General features: G+C 43.9%; 1 pseudogene; it reads right to left on the bottom strand.

The window, feature by feature from the left end:
• Positions 1–1861: 1861 nt before the first annotated feature.
• Positions 1862–3157, bottom strand: LOC143407356 (tyrosine-protein phosphatase non-receptor type 1 pseudogene; annotated as a pseudogene).
• Between the last annotated feature and the right edge of the window lie 1632 nt (positions 3158–4789).

Below are 4789 nucleotides of genomic sequence, written 5' to 3'. Positions count from 1 at the left end.
CATGCACTGTGTTGGCCCACACCCTGCAGATCCCATCCATCACTAAGTCAAATGTTTATAGGCTAGATGAGCTGCCGAAGGCTTGTAGGTAAATGCTGAAGAAAGTGACGGTGCATCTCTCTGAGCAGACTGTTCAGCAAGTAACAAAGGGACAAAATGAAGTCAACACTCAACACTGCTCTAGCCTCAGTGTATGTGGGGTATACTTTACTCAGCACTTAAAAGGTTTGAGTAATTCCCATGTCTGTTATTTCCTGCCATGTGGAAGGGCAAAAACTGATCCAAGACTCCTGATCTCTGTATCTTTCCTTAATCCCCGGAGGGTTGGAGTGACTTACCTAGTAAGTCCATACAGAAGATGAATTTAGCTCTTCTTCACTCTTTTTAGTGGAGGAAAGTGCTCTAATGGGCTTCACATGAGTCCCGTGGCTGTCTGGTTGTGGGTTCTGACTCTGGGGTTCAATATTAGGGAGGCAATTGTTTCAATACACCCTAAGAAGGTTTTTTTTTTTTCCTTCCAGTATCAGTGTCATTGGTAATTGATCTGCATTTTAATCTTCATCTATTGACATATTATGTGTCTCTTCTTGGTTTAAAATTTGGGTAGGAAACAAAGAATATTTGGGGGGGGGGTGCCTCTCACAGACCTCACCAGAGCATGGTGATTTCACATGGTGGTCTTATCTAATGGGCTATTTTAGTCTGTATTCTTCACTTGCCTCCTATTTATTTCCTAATAGAGGAACTGAAATTTTGAATCATGTGGTTACTCTATTATACCTGATTTCCCTTCTGCAGAGTAGGAGCCAGACTTTCCTCCTTCACTCTGGGGAAGGATCTGGCTGGGCCAAAGAGTCCTTCTTCCCACACCTCTCTGAGTATATTTCTCCTTGAGTTGTGCCCCTATCTTTCCAGGTTTCTGGAGGGTCAATAAGTTCATGTGACATTCATGATGGAAAACAAACACAAAAATCCCAAGGGCTCTGGAATCAAAAGAAGAATCAGAGATCAGAGTTTGCTCTTCTAAAATATATCAAGACAAAATGCTTTACTAACAATTTTTTGGGCAGAACTATAGTTCAGGCAAGCAGAAAAGAGCTGCGTTTGGCCTTCCTGTTTTCATGGCTCAGTAAAGGCTTTTTTTTTTTTCCCCCCTGAGCTCAGTGTTTAAGCATACAGTCTGGTTTGCTGAGACTTAGTTACAAGTCACTCTTGCTACAGTCTTCCTTAACCTTGCATTTCTCTTTGGGTCACTGGAACAGTATTTTGCTAAGCTGCCTGCAAACATTGCCTACTCTAAGTCTAGAGTCCCACTTGCTTCTGCTGGTATCCTGTCTTACTGGTGACTGACCATACCTGAATGTGCTTCAGAAGAATGAATGGCCAACCCTGGATTCCCTGTCTCTCTACTGATACCATGTTTCCTCAAGTGAACCTTGTCTATGTCAAGAGCTTTGACTTTTACCTTTTTTTTTTCTTTCTTTCTTGTTTCAAGCACATGGTATTTCATGGGGGACACAGAAGCACTTACAATTTTAATACACCCAGGGAAAGCAGTGACCCAGAACAAGGTTCTACTAGGTAACAGGGGAGAAGACTCAGGACAAAGTAATGTCCCATTGAGAGTCTTATTAAATACCAAGTGTTCATCATATATTACAACAGCGCTCCACCTCCTCACGTGACCCACAGTCACTACATATGACTGCTCACAACCGTCCTCCTTGCCAGAACAGGTCGACACAGCAGGCTCATGGCATAGTCTTGAGTTCCCAATACTACCTATCATGGCAGCCTGCTAGTTTGGCGGGCTCTGAGAGCTAAGCGGACAGTGGGCGGAGGTGGGTGGAGGAAGGTTAGGTTAGGTGCTGCTGTCGTACAGAAAACTGTACCAGAGATACGCACCCAAAGTGACCACTGAGGCCACGCACATTTTGACCAGGAAGAGCTTCCAGCTGGTCAGCTCGAGTGCTGGCTCCTCTTTCTTCTTCCTGGACTGCTTCTTCTTAGCAGAGAGGGCCACCTGCCAGCGCAGGCTTCTGCCACGCTTCCGACTTCTAAATTCAGTGACTTGCCTCATGCTGTCCATGCTGTGGGGGTGCCTCAAGGGTGTCTTGGTTTCCTCACTGATAGGGCCATCTTCATCCGCCTCAGCCCCATCCTTCACCCGCTGATGTTTTGAGAACTCCTTTCGTTTTTCATTGTGTGGCTCCAGGATTTCCCTGGGCCTCTGGAAAGGTGGGGGCACATGCCTGGGTAGGGGCACCAGGTCCTCGTGGGACAGCTCCTTCCACTGTTCCTGCACTGAAGAGTCTCCCATGATGAACTTGGCACCTTCGATCACGACCAGGTAGGAGAAGCGCAGCTGTTCAGCTGTCTGGATCAGTCCCATCCGGAACTTCCTCATTTCCAGCAGCACTTTCTTGATATCCACGGAAGAAGGGTCTTTCCTTTTTTCCATCAGTAAGAGGCAGGTGTCAGCCAGGCAGAAGGTCCCCGACCTGCCAATGCCAGCACTGCAGTGCACCACTAAGGGGCCATGCTCTGGACTAAGTGACCCCGACTCGCGAACTTTGAAAAGAAAGTTCAGGAACGAGGCTGGTGATTCAGGGACTCCAAAGTCAGGCCACGTGGTATAGTGGAAATGTAAGATCTCTCGAGTTTCTTGATTCGCAAGGTTCTCTAGCTCCAACTGTCGCACTGTATAGTATGACTTGATGTCTTCTGAGATCAATGTTAATTTCAAATTTGTGTCCTCAAAAATCATCTCTGTTTTTTCTTTTGGTGGCCAATACTGGGCACATTTTAATAAGCCTCTCTCCATCAATCGGTTCAGCATGACCACGGCCCTGCTTTTCTGCTCCCACACCATCGCCCAGAAGTGCCCACACGTATTAGGTAAAGGGCCCTGGGTGAGAATGTAACTCCTCTCGGCTTCTTCCATTTTTATCAAACTAGCATTGATATAGTCGTTATCCTCCTGCTGTAGCTTAATCCGACTGTGGTCAAAGGGACTGACATCTCGGTACCTGTTTCGGCTTCTGTTCTTAGGAAGGTTTGCCACTCTACAGGGGAAGTCACTGGCTTCGCGTTCGATGTCCTGGTAAATGTCCTCCCAGCTCCCGGCCTTTTCGATCTGCTCAAACTCTTTCTCCATCTCCACAACTGGCCAGGGCGGCTCCCGCTCCGCCCACTGCCTGGCATCGGCTGCTCTAAGTTGCCTCGCGCTTTGAGCCTGAAGCCCGCCAACGCCACCGCCACCCTAGCCGCAGCTGCTACTTACCTTTTTGAATATGGTATTTCATTTGTCATATTACTGTACATTATAGATTAAGCCCTTCAAAACGACAATACTCACACTTGACAGTATCTCTGATTTGTCAGTGTTTCTATATTCAATTTATCATTCAACTTTCCTAGACCAAACTTTTTTTTTTTTTTTTTAATGTTAAAAAAGCATTAATGTAGGGCTGGGGTTGTGGCTCAGTGGTAGAGCGCTCGCTCATCTAGTGTGTGCGAGGCCCTGGGTTCAAGCCTCAGCACTACATAAAAATAGATGAATGAAGCAAAGATATTGTGTCCAACTACAACTAAAAAATAAACATTTTAAAAAAAGCATTATTGTATAAAAGTATAGGCTCTAGTCTGTCTCTTTGGAAAGTTATTGACCTTGTAACAAACTATGAGTAAATTCCCTAAAGTAGGATGAACCAAGAGTAATTTATATTCATATGTAAGCATAATTATAGTATACAGTTGCATAACTAGAATAAAGCAATTGTGAATATACCAGGAAGAAGGAAGCACACAAAACTTTAAAAACTTACATGAAGGGATTGGGGATGTAGCTCAGTATAGAGTATTTACCTAGCATGCTCAAGGCCCTGGGTTTCATCCCCAGCATGACTCCCTCTCCAAGAAAAAGATCTCCCTCCAACCCTATGTGAAGTACAAAAATGTTGAACCATGTAAGAGCCAAGGCTTCATTAACTCCACAACCTTGGAGACCTAGAATGTGAGGTAGCCTTAGCCAAATGGCTTCAGTATTACAGTGCCTCCTATTATAACAGGCTAGGCAATTGGCAATGAAATTGGAGTAGAGGTAAACCCTGCAGGTGTTATGCAGCATGTCACATAGTAAGTGAAAAGCAGCAAAGAGGTAGTTCTTTATTCTTGAGAATTTTCTTGTACACATGATCAATGTCTGTGTGTACTTGGAAGAGAAACAATGCTACTAAAATGTCTTTTTCATGTTATGTACATGTCACAGTGAAACCTACTATTCTATATATTATTATGCACTAATAAAAAAAATAAAACCAAAATGTTTTGTAAAAACATCTAAGTTTTGGCCTTGGGATGTAGCTTAGTGGTAGAGTGCTTGTCTAGCACGCAGAAGGCATTGGGTTAGACTTCTAGCATGACAAACAAACAAACAAACAAAAAACAAAGCTATACTCCATAAATATGCACTATTGCCATATTACTGTGTCAATTAGAAATAAATACATGTGAACAGATATTATTTTTTTAAAAAGTCAAATGTAATAAAAAGCTTTGAGGAATGGGGGGAAAATCTATGTTTGGAAAACATCAGCTTGCTTATCCAGGAAATCAACAGAACTTAATTTTCATTTCAGCACAGGGCTGCTGGGCACCCAGCTCCCTTCTCTCTGGATAGCAAACAAATCCCTAAGTTGCTGCTGAGCCATACTTGAAAGGCCAGTCAGGAAATGAGCAGCACTCCCGAATGGGAAAGCCTGGATCAATGTTTTTTCTAAAGTAAATA

This window comes from Callospermophilus lateralis, chromosome 9 (assembly GCF_048772815.1).
Source record: "Callospermophilus lateralis isolate mCalLat2 chromosome 9, mCalLat2.hap1, whole genome shotgun sequence".
NCBI lineage: Eukaryota > Metazoa > Chordata > Mammalia > Rodentia > Sciuridae > Callospermophilus > Callospermophilus lateralis.
This window is presented reverse-complemented; position numbering and strand designations above follow the sequence as displayed.